Source organism: Macaca nemestrina, chromosome 3 (assembly GCF_043159975.1).
Source record: "Macaca nemestrina isolate mMacNem1 chromosome 3, mMacNem.hap1, whole genome shotgun sequence".
Lineage (NCBI taxonomy): Eukaryota > Metazoa > Chordata > Mammalia > Primates > Cercopithecidae > Macaca > Macaca nemestrina.
Window position 1 is genome coordinate 50959636 of NC_092127.1, and position 27484 is coordinate 50987119.

General features: G+C 37.3%; 1 protein-coding gene and 1 pseudogene across 10 annotated transcripts in view; both read left to right on the forward strand.

Moving 5' to 3' along the window:
- LOC105493253 (solute carrier family 7 member 11) overlaps nucleotides 1-27484 on the forward strand; it is a 788950-nt gene that overhangs the window by 447541 nt on the left and 313925 nt on the right. The window lies entirely within an intron of this gene.
- Nucleotides 16543-18842, forward strand: LOC105493256 (armadillo repeat-containing protein 1 pseudogene; annotated as a pseudogene).

A 27484-nucleotide genomic window follows, 5' to 3' on the forward strand; every position in this document is an offset into this window, starting at 1 on the left:
TTAAAAAAATGAACAAAGCCTTCAAGAAGTTTGGGACTATGTTAAACATGCAAACCTAAGAATAATTGGTGTTCCTGAGGAAGAAGAGAAATCTAAAGTCATAGGTTATCTAAAGCAAAAACAAAGAAAAGAATCTTAAGAGCTATGAGGCAAAAGCATCAGGTAACCTTTAAAGGAAAACCTATCAGATTAACAGCAGATTTCTCAGCAAAAATCCTACAAGCTAGAAAGGATTTGGGTCCTATTTTTGACCCCCTTAAACAAAACAATTTCAGCCAAGAATTTTGTATCCAGTGAAACTAAGCTTCATAAATGAAAGAAAGATACAATCTCTACCAGACAAACAAATGCTGAGAGAATTCACCACTGTGAAGCTAGCACTACAAGAACTGCTAAAAGGAGCTCTAAATCTGGAAACAAATCCTCCAAAAACACCAAAATAGAACCTTCTTAAGGCATAAATCTCACAGGGTCTATATAACAGTAACACAATGAAAAAAAAAAAAAAAAAAAAACCCAAGATACTCAGACAACAAATTGCCTGATGAATAGAATAGTACCTCACATCTCAATATTGACATTGAATGTAAATGGCCTAAATGCTCCACTTAAAAGATACAGAATGGCAAAATGGATAAGAATTCACCAACCAAATTTCTGCTGTCTTCAAGAGATTCACCTAACAAATAAGGACTCACATAAACTTACAGTAAAGAGGTGGAAAAAGATATTCCATGCAAATGGACACCAAAAGCAAGCAGGAGTAGCTAGTGGAAATGACCATACTGCTTAAAGCAATCTACAAATTCAATGCAATTCCCATCAAAATACCACTCTCATTCTTCATAGAACTAGAAAAAAATAATCCTAAAATTCATATGGAGCCAAAAAAGAGCTTGCATAGCCAAAGCAAGACTTAGCAAAAAGAACCAATCTGGGGGCATCACACTACCTGAGTTCAAACTATACTATAAGGCCATAGTCACCAAAACAGCATGGCACTAGCAGGAAAATAGGCACATGGACCAATGGAACAGAATAGAGAATCCAGAAATAAAGCCAAGTATATATAGCCAACTGATCTTCAACAAAGCAAACATAAAGCAAGGAAAGGACACCCATCCTATTCAACAAATGGTGCTGGAATAATTGGCAAGCCACATGTGGAAGAATGAAACTGGATGCTCATCTCTCACCTTATACAAAAATCAACTCAAGATGGATCAGGGGCTTAAATCTAAGACCTGAAACCATAAAGATTCTAGAAGATAACGTCAGAAAAACCCTTCTAGACACTGGCTTAGGCAAAGACTTCATGGCCAAGAAGCCAAAAGCAAATGCAACAGAAACAAAGATAAAAAGATGGGACTTAATTAAACAAAAAAGCTTCTGCACAGCAAAAGAAAACAATCAGTAGAATTAACAGACAAGACACAGAGTGGGAGAAAATGTTCACAATCTATACATCTTACAAAAGACTAATAAACAAATCAGCAAGTAAAAAACAAACAATCTCATCAAAAAGAGGGCAGAAGACATGAATAGACAATTCTCAAAAGAAAATATACAAATGGCCAACAAACATATGAGAAAATGCTCAACGTCACTAATTATCAGGGAAATGCAAATCAAAACTACAATGTGATACCACCTCACTCCTGCAAGAATAGTCATAATAAAAATTAATAGACGTTGATGAGGATGCAGTGAAAAGGAAACAATATTACAATGTTGGTGGGAATGTAAACTAATACAACCACTATGATAAACAGTGTGGCAGTTCCTAAAGAACTAAAAGTAGACCTACTGTTTGATCTAGCGAATCCCACTGCTAGGTATCTACCTAAAGGAAAAGAAGACATTATAGAGAAAAGATACTTGCACACGCATGTTTATAGCAGCACAATTTGCAATTGCAGAAATACGGAACAAGCCCAAATGCCCATCAATCAATGAGTGGATAAAGAAAACATGATACATAATACCACGGAATACTACTCAGACATAAAGTGGAATGAAACAATGGTATTCACAACAACCTGGAGGGAATTGGAGACTATTATTCTAAATGAAATAACTTAGGAAGGAAAAATAAGACATTGCATGTTCTCACTCCTATGTGGGAGCTAAGCTATTGGGACTCAAAGGCATAAGAATGATATGTCGGACTTTGGGGACTTGGGGGAATGGGTAGGGGGTAGCGAGGGATAAAAGACTACACATTGGGTACAGTGTACACTCCTGGGGTGATGGATGCACCAAAATCTTGGAAGTCTCCACTAAAGAACTTATTCATGTAACTAAACACCACTTGTTCCCCCAAAAACCTATTAAAAATGTATCTATGGCTAGATAATGCGAAGAGGCTCTAATAACAAACCAATGAAATATATTAAGGATTCAAGAGAATTTATGGTATTACTTCTCCCATGGATATATTAATAGGAATAGGGTGTCTAATTTGGAATTTTAGGCAAAAGATGCTTTTGGACTGGGATAGTGGAAGATTCCCTATAACCCTTTTATTTCATGTAGGTGGCTACCTACTCAGCCCACCAATTAGATTGTCCCTGCTTTGGATGTAATATTCTAAATCAGGCCAGGTTCTGTTTGGCTGTTCTCCTTCTAATCAAGCTCCAACTCAAATCTCTACCACTGTAGATTTGGTGCTATCATATTTGGCTTTTAAACAATTGTGTCTAATTTCTTTTACATTTTTACCTATACTCTTGATATATATCTTTGGCAAGTCAGTGAAAAATGCTTCTTTGTAAATTTTGCCAAAGACTCTGCCTCAGCTAAAGGGAATTGTTAGTTTAAAAAGACTTCTTGTTTTTTTGATGGTGATTCCTTTTGGACAGAACAGGTAACTCACCTGGAAGAATTTCAGAAAGATCAATGGAGCATATGCTAAAGGAACAAATCTATTGAAGCATAAATCTACCATTTTTTTTTTTTTTTAGTTTTGGATTTGAAATCTCTCTTTTTCTAACTCTTTTCCCATGATCTCTGTTAAAACAGCCAGCTCTTCAAATCATTAGGAAACTTCATATTGGACTTTTATCTCAATGCTCAAGGCTAGAAGCTGCTGAAGGCTAGAAGACAGTGTGTTTTATTTTAAGTTTCTCCACATGGCCAATAGCAGGATGCTTTCTAACTGAACTAAATCCCTTTTGTCATTTATTGTTATGGTAATATTAAGATCTGTGAACATTATAGAGTCTTCGGGATAAAAGAAAATATCATTTTTAACTTTCACTACAGTTGCCACTCGGGACCATGTGTTGTTCATTTTCTCTTAAGAAATCACCCACATAGATTAACTGTTCCATATGGCTTTGGAGAAATGGAAAATACTGATGGAAAAGGTGCTGGTGACCACAACAATACACTTGCAATTGCCATTTAGATTATCCCTTTGTAATCCTCTGTTCCACCTCACTGAGGCTGGTAATGTGGAAACCAAACCAAGCGCCCCCAGCGCGCAGCAGACGGATTGCTGAACTCCTTTCACCAACCCCATTGCCTCACTCAATCCTTCTCCTGTTGATGTGATCTTTTTATGGGCACAGAGTGCCACAGGGGGGCTCCTCATCCCTTCTTTATTTTCTGAGGCAGTGCAGATGTGGCATCAGCATTTGCTCTTGTCTTTCTTGTTGGAAAGAGCTCAGACATTTGCGGTTGTAGGATATTGTGCTTAGTTCCTGCTAGTAAGTGGCCTAAATACTTGCTACTCAAAGTGAGGTCTCTAGATGAGCAGAATCAGTATCACCTGGAGGCTAGTCAGAAATGCAGAATACCAGACTCTATCCCAGACCCAGTGAATCAGAATCTGTATTTTAGTAAGATCCCTGGTAATTCATACTCACATTAAAGTTTAAGTTGGAGAAGCACAGCCTTATGTTGCTTCGTTTATTTAGCTTTGGTTGCCAGAGAAGACTCATAGGAAGTGCCACAGACATTACATTTCTGATTTGTTCCCTGGCCCTTGTGTCCTCAGGTAGGTAAGTGTGGTGGTCTATGTTCTGTCCCAGTTTGACAAGGTAAACCTTTTGATTTTGTGTTTAAGTGTTCTTTCATGCTTAATAGTTGATCTTTGGGAAATGAAATCAATATTTGCCCACAAGTCATTCATCTTTGGGCCTGTTTCAAAAGAAGAAAAGGATTGATGAATATTCTTAGCATCTGCCACAGCTTTTATAAAACTGCAATCTTTTAGGTCAACAGAGACTCTGTGATGACTACTAAAGTGTACAAATACTGTTTGAAAAGGCACTGCAAAAAATTTTTACCTAAGGCATGCTGCTTTATTCCTTCAGTGAAGCAGCCAACACAAAGACCACTGGGGCAAGTCTTCAAAAGGGGAGCGTCTCTGCAGAAAGTGGCTCAGTGGGATTTACAACAAAGGACTTCTCAAGATCAACAGCACTTTGCTGACATTGGAGAGGGTTGGAGGATTGAAAATATGATTAAAACAAAATTAAGACACAATAGCAATGGTGGAGAGATCCCGTGGGGCCTATAATGGGGTCCTGTGGAAGGAGAGGAATAATCGAGCAGTTTTCCTGAGATTGGAATAGGAAGCTGTTGAAGTTGATGAACTGAAGTAGTGTTTCTTTCTTGCATGTTTGAAAATAATTATGATTTCCCCCCATAGATACCAGTACATATAATGTCTGTAATATGACATATTTCCAAGAAGTTTTAAAATACTTGAATTGATTAGCTGTTATTGTATGCTTGAGTAAATATAGTTCCTTAAATTCAACTGTTTTTGCAGCTCCCCAGTTCAGTTAATATAATTTACATATGTAAACCCAGACACTGACTCTTTAAGCAAATGAAATGACAACATGAGATGTGCTCATTTAAGACTGGTTTTTATAATGCTTATCATATCAGTATGACAACATTCTCTACTTCCAATTTGGAGAATAACTTAAGGTATTAAAATTTTGAAGCTATTTGGGAAACAAAAATCAAAATAAGACTGCATATTAAGACACAGCATCAGAATAGAAATACAAGTGATGGCAGATTTCCCATAAAAACATTAGAGCCTCAGCATATGGTCACACACATTGTGCATTGCACAACTTCAGGGGGTGACATTTACGTGGTCTCCATGGATGCCATTCCAGAGTTATAAATGTGGCATCTGTGAATATTGTCATGATCCCAGTATGCTCTTCATAAATTTTCAGTCTTACTCATTTTTAGTAAAATTTTAAGTTCTCTAATTAGTTTAGAGTCATGTAAAGTTTATAAAATAGCTCCAAAACACTCTTTACATATTTTTCCCTTTAATGTATGAAATCTAAAGAAGTGAAAAACCAGTGTTTTTTTTTTTCAAAAATGGAGGAATGTGCTGGAATGCTGTTTTGGAACCTCTTTCTCAGGATTACAATTGTTCACTGGCATTTATATAAATACACAAGCTCAAATGGCATTATATAATAAAATATTTTATCAGTGCTACTCACTGTTGTGTGTTGATTGAGAGTATGGGGTGTGGAGTCCATGCCTGAAATGGAATCTACCCTCTTTCACTAATGAGTTCTGTGTTCTTCTTGACCTTCTTTACTTGGAACATGAGGATGGTGATAGTATCTACCTACTTCATATAAATTGCTATGAAGATTATATGTGATGATCCACATAAGCCACTATGAATAGCATCTGGGATAGACGGTAAATAAACATTAGGAACTATCCATTTTAATCTAATAGCCTCAAGTTTGTACTACCCTATTCCTAATTTTGCTGGGAAGGTCTGAATCCAGCCAAGTTCACATTTAGCTTTATCATGGAAACAAAAGAGGATGAAAAGATGATTTAAACCCTGCATTTATAGGTAGAATGTACTATGAGGGAAATGGTAACTTTTACTCCATTCATCCTCTTCTTCCTGGCATGCATTATAAAAAAAATAGGATGAATGTCATCGAAAAGAGTTTGGGTATTTTCTGGGCCAATTTTTAAAACTTCTGCTTTCTTACTTCTTTCCTTTATCACAAGGTGAGTGGGAGCTGCCACCAAATATATCTGGTTATCCCCAGTTCACGGAGGAATTGTACTTCCCTGCCCACATGAACTTGGGTGATGCCATGTGGCTTGCTTTGGCCAATGAAGTGTGAGAACAAGTGATGTTTATGACTTTTAGGAAGAATTTTACTGCTTGATTAATTAAGCTTTCTCTCCACTTCTTCAGTGATTGTTTAAACACAAGCAAGTTGGATTCCTGAGAGGCTGTGAGGAGCAGAGGTCTATGATGGACACATAGCATGAGGCAGATATAAAACTCTGTGGTTTCAAACTGCTGAGATTTCGAGGGTTGCTTCTTATTGCAGCATAACTTGCCCAATGTGACTCCTTAGGGAAACTTGTGAGGGCATTACACAGTGTTGGTTCTGAGAGATGCTGTGAATGAAAGTGGCAGATTATGTTCTGGAGATGGTCAGTGTGTGGCATTCCTTGTATATATTAATCTTCTGAGTTTTTTAACATTAGAAAATGTAGGTATTATGTTAATAAATTAATTTATATAGTAAGCCTTTAGTAATTAATATTACATATTAAAACATAATTACATGTCTTAAAATTAAACATGGGGCCTCTAGTAAATTAATCTTGCCTAGTTAAGTCTAGCTTTTTTATTCTTGACTTAAGAACAGAATACTCTAACAGACTCTAGTTAGGTTGAATATTGAATACATTTTAAAATGTTTGAGGTTGAATATGTTTCTGTATATGACCCTCAATCTCTTTCATTTCTGAAGAACTCCAAGTAAAACTGAGAATAAAAAACTGCAAAAGTGACTAATTTTCTCAAGAGAAAATAGAAGAATATTAGAGTACACACAAAGGAATTTTTTTTTATAACGTGACATTGAGCCAGCAATCAGATATAAATCATGATTGATTCTTACACATTATGTATGGTGTTATGAGAAGGTGATGTACATGCAATGCAGCAATGATTGCTATATTCCGAACTGTTTTAAACCCACTCTAAAGAAAATAGACAAGTGTCTCACAAAAAATCCTTTGGAAACTAGGGAATTAAAAACATTACTAAAAGCCTAACAGGATTAGAAAAATATTAAAGAGTTTAGAAAACAATTAAAGTATTGTGCATTTATTTCTAGGATAGAAAATTTGTATTTTATACACTTAAAATGTTATTCTATAGCTGATTGAAAGACATAAATAGACAAAACCATGGATTCATAAGCAGTAATTTCTCTGATTAACAAATTTCATTACAAAAATTGACATAAATAATATGAAAAACTGAAGTTTTCAAAAGCTTAACTAAAAATATGAAAAGGAAGACAGGCAATTGATTTATCAGCAATTAAATTCTGTATTTCATAGGACATTTTAAAGTTCTGTATTCACCGATCATATCCAGTTTGCTGTATTTTAAATACAATTGTCTTAAGTTCCAATGTTGGTTTAAAAATTATTCTTAGCTGGGCATGGTGACTCATGCCAGTCATCCCAGCACTTTGGGAGGCTGAGGTGGGTGAATCACTTGAGGTCAGGAGTTTAAGACCAGTTTGGCCACTGTCTCTTCTGAAAAAAAAAAAAAAAAAAAAAAAAAAAAAAACTACAAAAATTAACCAGGAGCAGTGGAAGGTGCCTGTAATCCCAGCTACTCAGGAGGCCGAGGCAGGAGAATTGCTTGAACCCAGGCGGCACAGGTTGTAGTGAGCTGAGATCGTGCCACTACACTCCAGCCTGGGTGACAGAGTGAGACTCTGTCTCAAAAAAAATGATAATAAAATAAAAATAAATAAAAATTATTATTGATTATTCTGTTATCTTAGCAATAGGTGATAGATATATCTAGGGTTAGATAAATTTTTACTCTCACCAGTATATGTAGCTTTAGTTACCTATTAAGAATGATACTAGCTTGTTTATTCAGTAACTCACATTGAGGATTTTCTGCGTCCCTGCTTAATAGTATGTTATTTATTTATTTTTGAGACAGAGTCTCAATCTGTCACCCAGGCTAGAGTGTAGTGGTATAATCTCGGCTCACTGCAACCTCCGCCTCCAGGGTTGAAGTGATTCTCCCGCCTCAGCCTCCTGAGTAGCTGGGATTACAGGTATGCACCAGCACGCCTAGCTAATTTTTGTATTTTGAGTAGAGATGGGGTTTTACCATGTTAGTCAGGCTGGTCTCGAACTCCTGACCTCAGGTGATCTGCCCGCCGTGGCCTCCCAAAGTGCTGAGATTACAGGCGTGAGCCACTGCACCCGGCCAATAGTATGTTACTTTTACAAAGGTTATTTCATGTAATTATCCTTCCTCATTATATAGGTCAGAAAACTGAATCTCAGAGAGAGTAAAGGAGGCATTGAAGGGCATTGGTACAGAAAAGCTTCTGTGGGCCATCTTCAAAAATGTGCAGCCTATTTCAGATCTGACTAGCCCACATATGTGATTTCACTGGATTAAGTGTGGATATATAAAAAAAAAAGAGAGACAGAGAGAGAAATGGCACCCATCACCTGATTCCCTGTTCTCCTATCCTTTGACTCTGAGTAGAAGATTAATGTGTCTGGTCTTCCATACTCTTTGGGTGGAACTGTATTATGGCAGACATTATGTTAATGACTTCTTTGGACTTCAGTCAGGGCTCAGACCCCTGTCTTTCCCACCCCAGAGAGACAAGAGTTGGAATACTGGGTCCCAGGATAGCCTTCCAATAGAAGGCTCCAATGTCAATTATGGCAGTCCAGCACCTGTGCCTCACTTGGTATAGAGACTTTTAAAAATTCAATTTCCATACATTCCACCTTTTTATTAGGTTATACTCTCACCCTTCTTAATTGCCTTTCATTATTAAATTTGGACTCTCTTATGTCAGCTGACAAAAATTCAAGCTGTTGCATAGTGGAACTGTGGGCTAGGTAACAATTCATTTTCAGCAGTATTGCCTTTTGTATGGTTGTTTGTCCAATGATTTGAATATTTGATTGCATTTTGTTTCATTATTATAAAAAAAGGAAAATGGAAGCCTGAAAGTGTTTAGCATAATTATAATGAAACAGAGATAGAAATTCTTTTACCTGCTGAAAGTGGAAATGTTAAATACTTATTGGCACTAAGATGATTTCTGTGTAACAACCCATATATTTGAAAAAATTTAAAAATGTACACTTCGTACATATAATCATACTCCACTTAAAGAAGCCATGTTTTTTTAAGTGTGTGAAAAGGTGCCATGACCCAGATAGATTTCTTCCTCTCTTCCTCATGATAGCTGGCATGAATATAGAGTAAATTCTGGTGGAATTGTCTATACAAAATAAATTTGAAAAAATATTAAGCAAAGTGGCTGATCTTGATCATTTACAATTATTGAATGTAGCTTCATAAATATATTTATTTTGCATTTCTTCCTAATGAGAAAATAAATTCTGTAGGAGTAGAGCTGTTGTGTTGTTCGTAGTTATAACCACAGCACATAGAACAGATACTAGCCCAGAGCAGGTACTCAGTAGACACTTGCGGAACTCGTGAGTGCGGAATTACTGTTTTACATAGTCATACTCATTATATGTGTCTTTGTATACACCCATACCTCCCTTACATTTTTTTATAAAAATATTACCCTCTAGCCTTAAAATAATTCTTTGCTTATTTTGCCATTTTTTTTTTTTTACTCTGTGTTTTTAGGCACAATTACAGTGACTAGGAATTTATTGAACTTAAAAATGCACTAGATGTTTGATGGCTGTGGTATACTGCATTGCAATCTACTTTTTCCTACAGCCTTTCGTATACTTTATAAAATTCACCCTGACGTGTGTGATAGGTTTTTTTTTAAAAAAAAAAAAACAAAAAAACAATTCCCTAGGTTTTGCGCTTGAATCTTTTTCTGAGTATTGTTATATCTGATGAGTCTGACTAAGCATTTCCTGGGTGAGTTCAGCGAGCATCCTGTCAGTTGGCTTTTGATTTTCAATAAAATTCAAGTTCTCACAGTTAGTTTTCTTCCTGTCCAAGGGCTTGTGGGCCAGTATAATTTCCATGGCCATTAACTGCTGTGCGGCTTCAGCAGTGCAATGTCATTGAGCGACAGTGCAAAAATGAGGTTTTATCACCTGTTCTAAGTTCTTTACCGCTCTAGTTTCTCAGGAGCATTCCATTTCATGGACAAGCAGCAAATTAAAAAAGCACACCAAAATAGGCCTCTCTGTATCTGTGCAGATGGGGAAAGGTTATACATATCACATAAAAAAGAACAATACAGCCCACACATAGAAATCTCGTTGGCTTTCTATTAATTTGCCATGGAACTGTGGAGCAGATAAAGAAAAATATGAAAATAATGTTCTCAAATTTGAACCAGGTAGTTTAGATGCTCCAAAGTTGCTTTTTTGGTCCCATGAATCATTTTCAGAATTATATAGCATTGAATTGGCTACCTGAAATTGTTGGAATTAGATGAGGAAATATTATAGGTCAGGATATCATGGATTCTGAAGTTCAGCCTGACTTTTTCTTATTTCTCTCATTTGAATTCCTTTTATGAAACAGATTTTTTTTTTTTTTCATGTAGAACTACAAAAATCTTAACTGTACCCTCCCTGGACAATCTGTCTGCCTCTTTTCTCTGTGTCTCATTTTATCTTTGTTTCTCCTTTTTTCTTCCCTTTTCCATTCAAGGCAGCCCATGTATGGCTGCTATTTTGCTGGGAAGATCATTGCATTGTCTATTTTCTTTTAACATTCAAATGCTCAACTTGAATTCCTGTCTGTTTAGACATCATGTAAGAATGGTACTCATTGGAGTTTCAAGACATGATTTCTTTTCTCTTTTCTCCACTCCTTTTCTCCGGCAGCCCTGCAAAATAGCTCATTGCTTTGCATTTCTGAGCATTTAAGTGTTTATAGACTCTAACGACCCTGATCTCTCACTTCCTTCTTATAAGCAGAAAATGATAGCTGAGCATGGCACAGTTCCCAGTGAACCTGCTTGGAAAGCAGCGGACAAGCAATGCCAGGGTGTGGAAAATAGCTGTAGGTATGCGCTTTGAAAGGAGCTGTCCCGTCAACTCAATTGCCACGTTTAGTGGTATGAGGACTGTTCAACTTTATTTTCAAGGAGAAAAGAAATTTGAAAGATATATTTGAAAATTTTCCTGGTCAGTCTCTTTTTGAAATTCAGCCTAACAGCTCATAGAGAAAAAAAAAAAAAAAAAAGTAATACCTAATGAATTAAACAGCTGGGACCAAACGGGAAGGGAGGATTACTGTAGTAGGATGATTGTTCATAGAGAAACAGAGCTAAATATCCATAGTAATTAGTATCTCATTTTTCTGTACACATTAACCCACAGGAACAGGCTCTTAAGAAGTACTGCTGTGGTAAGAGGAATGGATTAAAATCTACAAGATACCAATTAGCATTAGACTTGTATTTCATTAGGGTTCAGGCTCACATTAGCTATATCATCCCTGGGATTCCTAGATGGGAAAATGTCAATGACTATGGCTATATTTGAAAAGGGTCCGAACTTGGAATCACTGTGGTGCAGTGTAGACAGACACATGGATTAGATTCAGAATTGAAGATTGTGAAATCCAAATAAACACAGGAAGTGTGGAATTTGGGTCACTGTTGGGAGAGGAAAATCAGGCATAGATATTGACAAAAGTATACATAATCAGGACAGTATTTACATGCCAGGCTGGATTTTAAGCACTAGGCATGAGTTGCCTCGATCCTCACAACTTTTAGATGTGACGATTATCCCCAGTTTACAGGTGAAGGAACATGCTTGGAGAGTTTAGATAACTTGCCAAGATCACACAGAAAATAAGTGGCAGGGGCAGGGTTTGAGCCTATCCTCTTAACTCCTACAGTGTCCTTTAAGTAGGTAAATACTTTGGCAGTCCTTGTCTAGAGTTTAGAGAGTGACTGCCTCAGAGATTCATAGTGGAGGTGTATGAGTGAGGTCAGTTAGGAAACATTTGGAGGCCAGTAATAGCTTACAATTTAAATTTGTTTACTGCTTCAGTAACTGCAAGTTCAGTGCTATTGTGGGCATCATGGCTGAGTCCATGATGGCTACAGGTTCAATTCCCTGTGATCCTTTTGGCTCTGCCCTTCTCTGAATGATGGCTTGTGGGAATGTGCTGCAGCAGTTCTGGATCTTATATCAGCAAAGAAGACTGGCCAGATGAAAAGTAAAGGTTGTTCCCTGGTGCTGTTCCAGAGGAGCAAGGCAGAACTTTTTTTATGCTTAGAGCAGACCTCTACCACAATTCAGGACTCTGAATCCAATCATATTGCTAATGGCAAATAGCAATTAGTCCCATTGCTAATCCAGTTACTGACAAAGGGCATGGGATTATACGTGGACTCTGAGGGGCTGGAGTGGGGCTAATCTTACCTGAGCCATATGAAGTTGGGGAAGTGGGCAGAAAACTTAGATAAATTTGCAGATCCCTAAGGGAGAGGAAGGAGGAATAGGAGTTGGGTGGCCACTCAGTGGCTACTCTAGAGAGGCCAGATGCGGAACTATTGAGTATCACACAAACCCAGGGGCCCGGTTCTTAGAACTGGTCGATCTGGGTAGAGCTTGATTGAAAGTTCAGGTACTTGATTTGATACATAGCTCTAGAATGGAATAGAGTTTCTTCTCTCTCTTCTGCCTGCGGAAAACTGGTTTGAGGTAGTGCCTTCCTATGACTACTAGAGCCAAGTTGATTATTACAAAAAGAGGCTGAATATTTAGCATGTCAAGTTGGCAGGACTGGTATACTTTGGATACCACATATAAATCTCTCTTTTATTTACCATATTTCTCAAAATTTATTTTTAGCGTTGGCTTCTTAGGCTTTATATAGGGAGTGAAATTTTATCAATCAACTGATTTTTAGGGTTGTTCCTAAACTTAACTGTGAAGTTGGGAAAATGTTCCTTTGGTCTCCTACGTTGTGTTGTAGCACAATAATGACAAATACAGTGTCCTGTATGGCCACTGCTGCCTTTTACTTCTGTGGCAGATGTCAATCATTTATCATGGTCCTGTTTTCTGCTAAGCATGGTTGTAGCTAGAAATTATTCTCCATTCAGTGATCAAGGGAGGCACTGCAGGGCTAGGACGAGAAGTGAAAACTATTTTCCATAATTGTTTGAGGATCTCTGTCTCTGGGAGGCGGCATAGGAGAGTAAGAAGAACATGATATTTGGCATCAAACAGGCTTTGGTTTGAATCCAGGGTTTGCCACTAACTAAGTTGGCAAATTAACTTACTTTTCTAAGCCTGTTTCCTTCTCTGTAAAGTGAGATTGATAACACCAATTTTGTAGGCTATTTGTGATATTAAATGAGATGGAATATGTGCTATTCTTAACAGATTTCATGGATCTTAAATGTTAGTTCATGTTGCCTTTCTACTAAAACTTAGACCAAGGAGAAATTATGGTGAACGTATTCTCAGCACCATGCACAATATTAGTGTTTAAAGGAACATCCCTTTAATGAAAGGAATAAGCTGTCATAGTGTTTTATATATTACATTTAGAGGTTGAATATTTTGAGCAGGGGCTTCAGTCACTGAAACCACTCAGACTACCACTGGTTCTGCCTAAGGACATGGCTTGATTTCAGTTTTCAAAATGCCAAACTTGGCAGAGACTCATGTTTTAGGGAATTACAGAGGGAAGAGAATCCATAATCTTTACCCTTGAGGAAGTCAAAACCGAGGTACACAATGACAAATAAACATACTGTAGAATGCAAATAACTGAAGCCTGGAAATAGACCCACAGAGGCTAAATTATAGCTACATAAATGCATTCATTTCTAAAATATCTGCATAGGCAGGCAGATCAATGGAACAGAATAGAATCTTAAGTAGGTCCAAACACTTCAGGGAATCCAGGATACCATAAAGGTGGCATTTTAAATCAGTGAAGAAAGATGGATTATTTAATAGATGGCATTGAGACGTTTTCAGCCATTTAGAAAAAAAATAGTTCTGTGTCTCCCTCCTTGCATTAGAGTACATTCTAGATTTGCTATTTTGATTTTCTACCAAAGCTTTAAAGATAAAATGCAAAACTAAAAAATTTTATAAGGCATCATGAAAAAAATTTAAAGTAATCTTGGAGTGGGTAATATTTTCCTAAGAAAAAAAATCTAAGCAGATATTAGCAATAGAGGTAGAGGAATACATTTTACTATAAAATATTAAATTTCTTTCATGGAAAACTACAGTAATTAAAGGCAAAAGGCAAAATTTTAAAAAAAACCTGGGCTGGATGCAGCGGCTCATGCCTGTAATCCTAGCACTTTGGGAGGCTGAGGCAGGTGGATCATGAGGTCAAGAGTTCAAGACCAGCCTGGCCAACATGGTGAAACCCCGTCTCTACCAAAAATACAAAAAATTAGCTGGTGTGGTGGCGTGCACCTGTATTCGCAGCTACTTGGGAGGCTGAGGCAGGAGAATCCCTTGAACCCGGGATGCAGAGGTTGCAGTGAGCCAAGATCATACCATTACATTCTAGCCTGGGTGACAGGGCGAGACTCGGTCTCAAAAAACAAAACAAAATAAAAAAACCCTGTACTTTGTACACATGCATCTTCAACTCCAACTGCATTCCAGAGAGGTTGTATGAATTTTTACCACATCTGCACTCTATATGTACTATGTCCTCTCTAGATATGTATAAAACATTAGTATAGGCCAACAAGAAAAATATAAATGGCCTCACAAAATAGGCAAAGGATATGTATGAAAGAGGAGTTCAGAAAGAAAAATATATTTTTATGCATATTAAAAAATCTCAATCTCATTCATAATTAAGAAATACAAATTCAGCCCATGAAACAATGTTTTGCCTATCATAGTGGCAATAGTTATAAAACATGGAAATTCATAGTGGCTAAGGATGTAAGGATACAGGTACATATGCAATGTAGGTGCTGTAAAAATTAGTACACCCTCTTTGAAATGCAATTGGACAATATTATTAAAATTTAAAACATGCCAATCTTGCAAGGCCTGCTAGCAAATGTAGCAATTTGTCCTCTGATTTTATTTTCACCTCTACACAGAGAGATCTGAAAAACAAAAACCAGGAAACAGCCATATGTCCATCAACAGGAGACTGACTAAACAAATTTTGATGTGGTCATATAATAAATTGTTATATCATCATTAGAAATAATTTAGTGTATCTACATGTGCTGATATGGACAGATCTTCAAGATATATGATTAAGTTAAAAGGAAGGTATTAATAATGTCTATAGACATATATTTACATGGAACATTTCTGGAAGAGTGTGTAAGAAATGGTCGATGGTGTTTATCTACAGGGAGTGGGATTCAGGAACTGGGCTGAGAAGAAGACTTACTTTACTGTGGATACCTTTTGGTGCTATTTTGAATTTCCAACCAAAATTCAAATTATGTGTTATTTTCATGAAAAGTCGATGAACTGATAGAGACAGAGTGATGAGCAAATCAGTTGCTTGGGAATCTTTCTAAGCTAATTTCTTTTGTTCATGTTGCAATTAGTGTCTCCTTCATATCATCAAATCAAAAACAAGAATGAATTATTATCACACGATGGGAAATACTGAAGCATTTCTGAAAAATGGGAAAGAGAGAGATTCAAAGTGATACACCATGAGGGAAAGGTCTCCTGGGCAAGCTGAGCTATCTGCCAGTCCTCTCTCTCACAGTTAACAGAGAGCAGGAGGGAAGCAGCCTTGGGGCAATCACCAGGTACTATCTACTAGGTGGCACAGCTGGGGTGCTTGCCTCTTTCTGGACCCTGCTTTTTCTGAGAATGGGTCAATAACGATATGTGCCCACATTATGAGGTCACTGTGCGCACTGGACGTACAAATAAAGTCACTGTGTGTCCTGGCTATGCAACGGTAGAGCGGTGTCCTTGGTAGTTACCAAGATCAGGAGAATGAGGAATTCACCTTCACAGAAGAGACTCTACCAATACATCTCACTAGATACTGTGTCTCACCATTCTTCCACAATAACCTTGGGCAGGATAGAGTAGCAAAGCCATAGAACTGGCATTCTCAAAAACAGAGGTGCTTGACTGGGCACAGTAGCTCACGCCTATAATCGCAGCACTTTGGGAGGCCGAGGCAGGCGGATCATTTGAAGTCAGGAGTTTGAAACCAGCCTGGCCAACACGGAGAAACCCCGTCTATACTAAAAATACAAAAATTAGTGGAGCATGATGGCACACGCCTGTAATCCCTGCTACTCGAGAGGCAGAGGCAGGAGAATCAACTGGCCCTGGGAGATGGAGGCTTCAGTGAGCCAAGATCGCGCCACTGCACTCTAGCTTATATGATAGAGTGAGACTCTGTATCAAAAAAAAAAAAAAAAAAAAAAAGTGGTGCTCAAACAGCAGTGACTCATTGAACACGTGAAAACAAGCATCTCCGTTCCCCACCACCAAAGAGCGCCTTGCTCTTTAGCTCCCTGAGTTAGTCTGGTTGTTTGTGATCCCCGAGGCTGTGGCTGTGAACTGAGGGGCTTGCGCCCTCTGGGTTTCTACCTCATCTGTAGGTGTGGCCCTGATGGTACAGCAGGCTCTGGACTCCTAAAGCTCTGGATCGAATTTAAGATTTTATTCTTGAGCTTGGCATAGAAGATGAATTCTTCCACCTTCACCATGAGTGGAAGAGTCTGATGCTCTATCGGTAGTTAACTAGTTATGGGATATAGCAGCAGACCCATTAAACAGAAGAGCCGTCGTCCAGGATCAGGGATATCTGCCTGGCCTTGTTTTATTTATGGACCACCCCAACCCTCCAGTCATCCATTCGGCTTTGCTTGCTCTTCCATACTTGGGAGAATGCCGTGCAAACAGAGAAAAGATGAAAGGAGAACTGGGTATGATGTTGAGCCTACAAAATGTCATACAGAAAACTGTAACTCTAGGAGGAACAAAACTTCTGGCCTCTGAAATCTATGACATACATCAGTCCTCCAATAAGGCAGATGGTGATAGTGTCAATGAAATGAATTCATGTCGAAAGGAAGCTCAGTTGTTTTCTGGGAACTACAAACAAATGTGCCAAAACAGTGGTTTTGCATACAGATGGCCTTGATGATACGTCTTGGAGAAATCTATGTGAAGAGGCTTTGTTAAAAATTAAAGGTGTTATTAGTTTTACTTTTCAAATGGCTGTCAAAGGTGTGGTGCGAATCCATTCAGATTTGAAAGCTGAGGCTTTAGCATCGGTGAAAGCATCAACCAAGTTTACGAAAGATCAGTAAGTTGTGAAAAGTGAAAGTGGAGAAGAGATGCTGGTCGCATTCCAAGACCTTCCTGTGGTAGAACAGAACACAGAGCTACCTGACTACCTGTCTGAAGATGAGAGTCCCACAAAGGAACAGGACAAAGTGGTGTCCTGGGTCAGCTCACACCCAGTGGGTGGAACTAGCTGGCTGAGCACAGTTGAAAACTTTTTATCAAGATCGTTTTATTGGTGACTTCAATTTGGGGCTCAAGGACTGTGTGAACCAACCAGGGGTCAGTTTTCCATTGTTGTGGTGAACTGTCAAGTGCAATTTGCAATAAGTTATCATGAAAAGCTTTTAGATTACATGATCGCATATGCTGCATTTTACATTTTATTGGACATTTTACCCCACCGAGTGGTAAAAAGAACAGAGGCTATGGAGGGAGTTGCTTTGTTTTTGAAAGTATTTTCTTTTTTTTCCTTTCATTTAATTGCTTCATATTTTATAAACCATGGGTCCACCTTTAAAACCAAACATGGGAGGAGGTTCCAAGATGGCCGAATAGGAACAGCTCCAGTCTACAGCTCCCAGTGTGAATGACGCAGAAGACGAGTGATTTCTGCATTTCCAACTGAGGTACCAGGTTCATCTCACTGGGGCTTGTCGGACAGTGGGTGCACCCCACGGAGTGTGAGCCGAAGCAGGGGGGGCGCATCACCTCACCTGGGAAGCACAAGGGGTTGGGGAATTCCCTTTCCTAGCCAAGGGAAGCCATGACAGATGGTACCTGGAGAATTGGGACACTCCCACCCTAATACTGTGCTTTTCCAATGGTTTTAGCAAATGGCACACCAGGAGATTATATCCCTGATGAACATCGATGCAAAAATCCTCAATAAAATACTGGAAAACCGAATCCAGCAGCACATCAAAAAGCTTATCCACCAAGATCAAGTTGGCTTCATCCCTGGGATGCAAGACTGGTTCAACATATGCAAATCAATAAACGTAGTCCATCATGTAAACAAAACCAAAGACAAAAACCACATGATTATCTCAATAGATGCAGAAAAGGCCTTCGACAAAGTTCAACAGCCCTTCATGCTAAAAACTCTCAGTAAACTAGGTATTGATTGGACATACCTCAAAATAATAAGAGCTATTTATGACAGACCCACAGCCAATATCACACTGAATGGGCAAAAATTGGAAGCATTCCCTTTGAAAACTGGCACAAGACAGGGATGCTCTCTCTCACCACTCCTATTCAACATAGTGTTGGAAGTTCTGGCCAGGGCAATCAGGCAGGAGAAAGAAAGAAAGGGTATTCAATTAGGAAAAGAGGAAGTCAAATTGTCCCTGTTTGCAGATGACATGACTGTATATTTAGAAAACCCCATCGTCTCAGCCCAAAATCTCCTTAGGCTGATAAGCAACTTCAGCAAAGTCTCAGGACACAAAATCAGTATGCAAAAATCATAAGCATTCCTATACACCAATAACAGACAAACAGAGAACCAAATCATGAGTGAACTCCCACTCACAATTGCTTCAAAGAGAATAAAATACCTAGGAATCCAACTTACAAGGGATGTGAAGGACCTCTTCAAGGAGAACTACAAACCACTGCTCAACAAAGTAAAAGAGGACACAAACAAATGGAAGAACGTTCCATGCTCATGGATAGGAAGAATCAATGTCGTGAAAATGGCCATACTGGCCAAAGTAATCTATAAAGAACTTAAACAAATTTACAAGAAAAAAATCAAACAACCCCATCAAAAAGTGGGCAAAGGATATGAACAGACACTTCTCAAAAGAAGACATTTCTGCAGCCAACAGAAACATGAAAAAATGCTCATCATCACTGGCCATCAGAGAAATGCAAATCAAAACTACAGTGAGATAGCATCTCACACCAGTTAGAATGGCAATCATTAAAAAGTCAGGAAACAACAGGTGCTGGAGAGGATGTGGAGAAATAGGAACACTTTTACACTGTTGGTGGGACTGTAAACTAGTTCAACCATTATGCAAGACAGTGTGGCCATTCCTCAAGGATCTAGAACTAGAAATACCATTTGACCCAGTCATCCCATTACTGGGTATATACCCAAAGGATTATAAATCATGCTGCTACAAAGACATATGCACACGTAAGTTTACTGTGGCACTATTCACAATAGCAAAGACTTGGAATCAACTCAAATGTCTACCAATGATAGACTGGATTAAGAAAATGTGGCACATATACACCATGGAGTACTATGCAGCCATAAAAAAGGATGAATTCATGTCCTTTGTAGGTACATGGATGAAGCTAGAAACCATCATTCTGAGCAAACTATTGCAAGGACAGAAAACCAAACACCGCATGTTCTCACTCATAGGTGGGAACTGAACAATGAGAACACTTGGTCACAGGGTGGGGAACATCACAAACTGGGGCCTGTCATGGGGTGGGAGGAGGGGAGAGGGGGGAGGGATAGCATTAGGAGATATACCTAATGTAAATGACGAGTTAATGGGTGCAGCACACCAACATGGCACAAGTATACGTATGTAACAAACCTGCACATTGCGCATATGTGCCCTAGAACTTGAAGTGTAATAATAATTTTAAAAAATGTATGTACAGCTTTACATTTTATTTTACATGAAGCCTGTCATTAGGAACACTCATTTTCTCCTCAAGCCTCAGGACCTACCTGAAGAGAAGTTTCCTTGTAGCTCAAGTTGTGCATGAATTACCAAATATTTTACTCTATGAAATATACATACTTTACTATGAAAGATACATGCTTCGGTATTCTTCACTGAAAGCTGAAAACATTTCTTGTTACCCTCTTTTGTGCTTTCTTATTTTGCCAACCATGTTTGTAGAAAGGACATTACTAATGACATTTTGCAAATTAAAAACATTCACTTGAACATAGTAGTCCCCTAGAAAAAACAACTCCACAAAAATTTTGCAGCCTTATTCATTATAATTTTAATAAAATTAACAAAATCAGTCAAGAAGAAGGAAACATGTATGATAGCAAAGTGTTTTTGGAGACTATTTGAATGTGACGACATAAATGTGGTTCTAGTTGACTTCTTTTCACTTTGGTTTATATCAGCTCTTGAGAGTTAAGTCTGACCATGATATTGCAAACAACTGTAAATGGTCTCTAGGCCTTACATTGTGATTATACGTTATCTCCTGCTAGAAAAAAATAATGGTAGTAAAGAACTGACAAACTGAAAAAACAAAAATCAAATGCCTATAATACCATAACGCCATTTTGGTGTAGAGCCTAACTTTAAACCATGAATTGCTTGGCAGAAGCCTATTCAGTAGATGTTTCTTTGTATTGCCTTTTGTGAATTTATTATGAAAATGCTGCAGTTGTATTGAATGAAAAAGACCCAAATTATTGCTTATGAAGAAATAAAGCCAGCATTGATCACTTAATCCGGTTTTTCATGTCTAGCCAGAAAAAAAGAACTTCAGTGAAGGTAAGATAAATAAATACATTTACATAGAATACTTTTTGGCAGATAAGTGCTAATTACATGCATGTAATGCTTTATTAAATTTATGAAATATTGTAACTAAAATTTTCTTTTTGGAAATTAACTAAATCCAGATACATGTTAATATGATATGACTAAAAACAAATAGGAAGACATTGAAATTCCTTTTCATCCACATATAGAGCTGCTATTTTACTATTTGGAGAATGTGATGTTAAAATTGGACCCCAAAGGATTTTCTTTTTTTTTTTTTTTAAAATTATTATTATACTTTAAATTCTAGGGTACATGTGCGTAACGTGCAGGTTTGTTACATATGTATACTTGTGCCATGTTGGTGTGCTGCACCCATCAACTCATCAGCACCCATCAACTCGTCATTTACATCAGGTATAACTCCCAATGCAATCCCTCCCCCCTCCCCCCTCCCCATGATAGGCCCCGGTGTGTGATGTTCCCCTTCCCGAGTCCAAGTGATCTCATTGTTCAGTTCCCACCTGTGAGTGAGAACATGCGGTGTTTGGTTTTCTGTTCTTGCGATAGTTTGCTGAGAATGATGGTTTCCAGCTGCATCCATGTCCCTACAAAGGACACAAACTCATCCTTTTTTATGGCTGCATAGTATTTCATGGTGTATATGTGCCACATTTTCTTAATCCAGTCTGTCACTGATGGACATTTGGGTTGATTCCAAGTCTTTGCTATTGTGAATAGTGCCGCAATAAACATACGTGTGCATGTGTCTTTATAGCAGCGTGATTTATAATCCCAAAGGATTTTGTTATGTTTTCATTGTAAAATACCATCACCAGTGAGAGTCTTGAGTTCACTAACATTGTGACCTTCTGGTGGGAGAGTTGTTGGGGGTTATTGAGGATGGTATTTTTTTCATGTGTCTTGTTTCTGATTCAAGTGGCATGCACAAACTGAAAAAAAATAAGAAACTTGCAGGGCACCTATTGCTCTAAATGCATAATATAACTTGCTGCCGGAACCAGATATGTTGAAAAAAAGAAAATAAAACCACCTTCTTTCTATAGCCACTAAAGCAAAGTTTACTCTTCTAACAAATTTGTATTTTATTTTGCATTGCCACATATGTGCTTATTTAAAAACTACGTCCCTTTGGTAGTAATTGTTCAGGATAAGTAGGTATTACAGCTTGATGTTTGTGTGTTCTAATTCTAAGTGTTCTTTTATTCCAGATCATATAGAGCAGTTAAAGCATCTGTAACAGCATTTTTTGAAATACATTGTAAAATAATAAAAGGTAACATAATTAAAATTGAATGGATATTAAAAAGAAGAAAACAAGCATCAGTGTATGTGAGACACTAAATACACTAGAAGAACTAGTATCTAAGAAAAAGAGTTAATATAGCAAACAGAAATATTAGAGTAAATATAATTAATACCTTCAGGGCTATGCAATGGAATTTCAAGGATATTGCAACCATGAGCCATAAAGTACATTAAATTGAAATATATTTGTTGAAATAAAATCATATGGTAAATTTTTCTTACTTAGTTTTATGAGTAATTTTTTCATTAATTCAACAAATATGTTGACTATACTCCTTGTTAGGCACAGCAATATCTTGTTATGTGTAATAATAGTATACTTTTGTATACAGTTTGCAAAGGTTTTTTCTCATTAGCTCCTGATAACATCCCTGTAAAGTGAATAGGGCAGGACAGGGCAGCTTTTATAGTTCATTTTACACATCGGGGCATGTGGGTTGGAACAGAGTTAAATGTCTTGCTTACAGTGAAACAATCAGTGACAAAGCTGAAATTCACATCCAGGATTTAAAATTTCAAATACATAGCTCTTCTAAATTACATGGCTACTGCAGGAAATGTAATGCTTATTCTACCTTATAGAGTGAAATAGCCACTATGACATTTTCTGAGGTCAGGGTACAATGGCGCTGAGAAGATGTGCATGTGAAGAATTATTAGATTTTTGTTTTCTACTCGTATTTTTTAAACATCACCTAGCACAAGATTTCTAGAGGCAGCTTCTATGTATACATAACAACTTGGATTTATGGTCTCAGGAAATAACACAGTAGAAAACTTAGGGATATGACTTTTTAAAGAGTTTCGTAGGTTGTCTATTTCAGCCTGAAAGAAGTGGGTCATGAGGGTGACCACAGATTTATCAAGGTATTTAAGATTTTTTTTTATTTCAGCTGAAACTGCTTATCCTCAGATTTTGACAGTGATGGCATGAACTAGGGCTAAGGAAAAGCTCCTGATCCACCCGTGTTTGTGTTTTAGGACTTATTCAATGCCTGAAGCTCCAGTTTGCAAGCTTACTGGGGTAGCAGTGCAACCTGATCACAAATGTTCTTATCCCCATGGACATCTTCCAGGAATAAAATAGTTTCCTCCAATTCTATCTGGATTCTGAGAGCTTGTAAATAGACCCAGCCTCTGCAGGTGATGTAGCACAATGGATGAGCTTGGTGCCATTGAACTGTAAAGTACCATGAAGAGTGTCTGAAAGTTGAAATTAACTTTTTATTAGCATGACACAGCTGTGGGCTCTTTCATCTTGTCAGCAGCAAATTTCTGGTTCTCTCACTTGCCTTTTCATAGACCTCACATTGGTTCACCTCCAGCTATTCCTGCCGTTCTAACAGGCACTGTCCTGCTCCTTGTCCGCTTTTTCTAGTCCTACCGCTTCTTTTTGTGCCTTTTTGATGTTTCAAAAGAAGCGTGGAATGTGATAGACCTTTCATTTTCAAATGTGCTTTTACTGGCTTTGATGCTGCATCAGAGTAACAGCCTGGAAAGACTGGGTGAAGGAGAAATGGGGGACCAGCTCTCCGAAGGGCTGAGTGAATAACCTCAGATATGCTATATTTTCCTATCTATGTCAAGAATGTGGGTTAAACAATATGTCTTCGCTTCCCTACATTTTGCAAGCCACCTGTCAGGTTTGTTGTCTGGATACCTGACAAAATATAGACCTCCAAAGATCAGATTTGACCAGATTTGAAGTGGAATAATCCTTGATTTAGCAGCATAGCAATGCACACTTTCTTCTTTGTTTCTCTATTCTGAATAATTAGGGTTAGGGAGGCAGTTCATGCTTTGTTTTCTATGTACCTTGTCTTTCTCCATTTGGCCACTCTAATAGGCATCTTGCTTTTGCCTGTGAGCATTTAAAGCCATAACCTTTTGAAAGAAATAACCTGAAACAGCTGAGAATGTATGAATATTTGCTCTGTTATGCACTTTTGATTTCTGGAACATCATGTTTCAAATTGCAGTGGCAACAAAAGGCCTCTTTATGACATCCAGTAATCGTACATTTTGTTCTCAAAAGATTTGTTAAACTTAAGTATAGAAGGTCATTTAAAGATTAAGGTAGAACAATAAAAAAATGAAAAATTCATCCTACATTATCAATATTTTTGGTTTAAAATATCCGGTTATTTGTATTTTCTGTGATTTTAGCTATGTGGAAAAGAGAAGTGTTGCACTCTACTGGTTTAATGAGAGTGAAAAAGTTCTTCTCTAAAGGATATAAAGACATCTGCATTAATACCATTTGAATTCCATCATTCGAACAACTGTAATCTCACACAGTACATTCACGAAAAAGTCAAATTCACAATTAAAACTAGAGGCAAAACTCATGGGCCAAAATTACTGTAAGCGTAGGAGAGTTTAGATTGTCTTGTATTTAGACTTCAGCCATCACTTCATTAGGTTGTCCCAAGTTCATTGAGTATTCTTGTCACCTTAAAAACAATGGCTCATTTATTTCATAGGAATCTAGGAAGAACATACATCAGGCAAGTTAAATGAAAACACACTCTAATTACCTAAGGAAAATATACTCAATTTATTTAAATTACTGTTTTGTTCTCCAGGCATTCTAAATGAGAATATGACATAGAATTGAGATGAGATTCTTTTAGTTCCTTTATTCCTTGTTGAAAATATCCTAGAACAGTTAATTTGGTGAATATGTGATATTAAAAATATGTATTTAATAAACATAACAGAAATATGTTCTAGAACCTGCTGTAAATTAGATAGAATAGGTTTGCTTGTGAGAAATTCAGCTCTTCAGAATATACCAGCACTGGAGCACTTGATATCTTTATTTTTTTATGTCACCTCACATGGCGGAGATGATAAGGATTTGTAGATCTGAGTTTCTCAGGGTATGGACCCCTCCATCACCTAATGGCTTTTTCCTTACTAATTAAGGCTATCCAATTAAAAAAAAAATCCCCTGAATAGTTGTATTGTTGACTATAAGGCAGAGAGATCTGGTTATATATAGTGTTTTTGTTGAATATTTTTGTTAGCTTTAAATTCTGTTTAATATTTTAAGGACTGAGTTTCACATTTATGGCACATTAGATAGCAGATATAATAGACATTAAAGAGTTAGGTACAGACATTTTATAACTGGAAGACTGGTCGTTCACCTTGTAGAGTTAGAGATACAGAATATGAAATAAAACACCATTACTATGGAGAGGAATATCAATTGCAAACGATGTTCTGCTCCAAAAAATATGGAGACAATTATGCATTTGGGCTTTTGGTTCAGATTATTCCATGTTTAACAAGTGAGCTAGCTTGTTTTCCCTAAGTGCTTCTAGGAATTCTCCTTAAAGAAAAGCACAAAATTAGGAATATAAGACAGTGTAAGGACCTAGAGGTCAAATATTTAAAACTGAAAATTAGTTAACTTAAAAATGGTTCAATAAATTCCATTTAGAATGCTGCCCTTGAGATGTGGCTTATTCCATTTACTTTGAATATTTCAGATTATATGTTGAGAAGTGACATGACTTTAAGTTCTAAAGGTGAATGCGTAATTTAGTTATGCTTGATTTTGAAGAATGTGGCTCATAATTTGAGAGCTTCTCATATATGTTTTTAGTTCTTTTAAAAAAAATTACAATGAAGTCATACCTTGGAGATATTGCTGGTTTGGTACCAGACCGCCACAATAAAGCAAATATTGCAATAAAGTGAGTCACCTGAATATTTTGATTTCTCAGTACATATAAATGTGTGTGTAAATTATATGTTCACACTATATTGTAGTCTATTAAGTGTGCAATAGCATTATATCTAAAAAAGTACATATCTCAATTAAAAGTACTTTATTACTAAAAATTGCTAATGTTCATCTGAGCTATTAGTGAGCCATAATAATTTTGCTGGTGGAAGGTGCTCCCTTGATGTCGATGGTTGCTGAAGGTTGGGGTGGCTGTGGCAATTTCTTAAAATAAGACAACAGTGAAGATTGCTGAATTGATTGACTTTTCCCTTTATGAAAGATTTCTCTGTTGCATATGATGCTGTGTGAGAGCATTTTACTCACAGAAGAACTTTCAAAATTAGTCATTGTTCACAAACCCTACCACTGCTTTATCAATTAAGTTTATATACTATTCGAAATACTTTGTTGTCATTTCAAGAATGTTCACAGTAACTTCATCAGGAGTAGGTTTCATCTCAAGAAACCATTTTCTTTGCTCATTCATTACAAGCAACTCCTTCTCCATTGTTTTATCATGAGATTGCAGCAATTCAGTCACATCTTCAAGTTTCACTTCTAATTCTAGTTATCTTGCAATTTCTACCACATCTGCAATAACTTATTCCACTGATGTCTCGAACCCTTCAAAGTCATCTATGTGAGTTGGAGTAAACTTTTTCCAAATTCCTGTCAATGTTGACATTTTGACCACCTCCCATGAATTACCAGTGTTCTTAATGGCATCCAGAATAATGAATCCTTTCCAGAAGGTTTTCAATTTACTCTTTCCAGATCCATCAGAGGAATCACTATCTGTGACAGCTATAACTTGATAAATGTATTTCTTAAATAATTGAATCCCTGAATAGACCAATAATGAGTTCTGAAATTGAGGCAGTAATAAATAGCCTACCAACCAAAAAAATAAAAAAAGCCCTAGGACCAGACAGATTCACAGCAGAATTTCCATCACAGGCACAAAGAGGAGCTGGTACCATTTCTGGTGAAATGATTTCAAAACATTGAAAAGGAGGGACTCCTCCCTAACTATTTCTATGAGGCCAGTATCATCCTGATACCAAGATCTGGCAGAGACACAACAACAACAAAAAAGAAAACTTCAGGCAAAAACATCAATGCAAAAATCCTCAATAAAATACTGGCAAACCAAATTCAGCAACACATCAAGAAACTTATCCACCACAATCAAGTTGGCTTCATCACAAGGATGCAAGATTGGTTTAACATACACAAATCTATAAAAGTGATTCATCACATAAACAGAGATAACAACAAAATCCACATGATTATCTCAATAGATGCAGAAAAAGCCTTACGCAAAATTCAACATCCCTTCATGTTAAAAACTCTCAATAAACTAGGTATTGAAGGAAAATACCTCAAAATAATGAGAGCTATATATGACAAACCCACAACCAACATCATACTGAATGGGCAAAAGCTGGAAGTATTCCCCTTGAAAACCAGCGCAAGACAAGGATGTCCTCTTTCATCACTCCTATTAGACATAGTACTGGAAGTTCTGGCCAAGAAATCAGGCAAGGGAAAGAAATAAAGTGTATCCAAATAGGAAGAGAAAAAGTCAAATTATCTTTGTTTGAACATGACATGATCTTATATCTAGAAAACACCATTGTCTCAGCCAAAAAGCTTCTTAAACTGATAA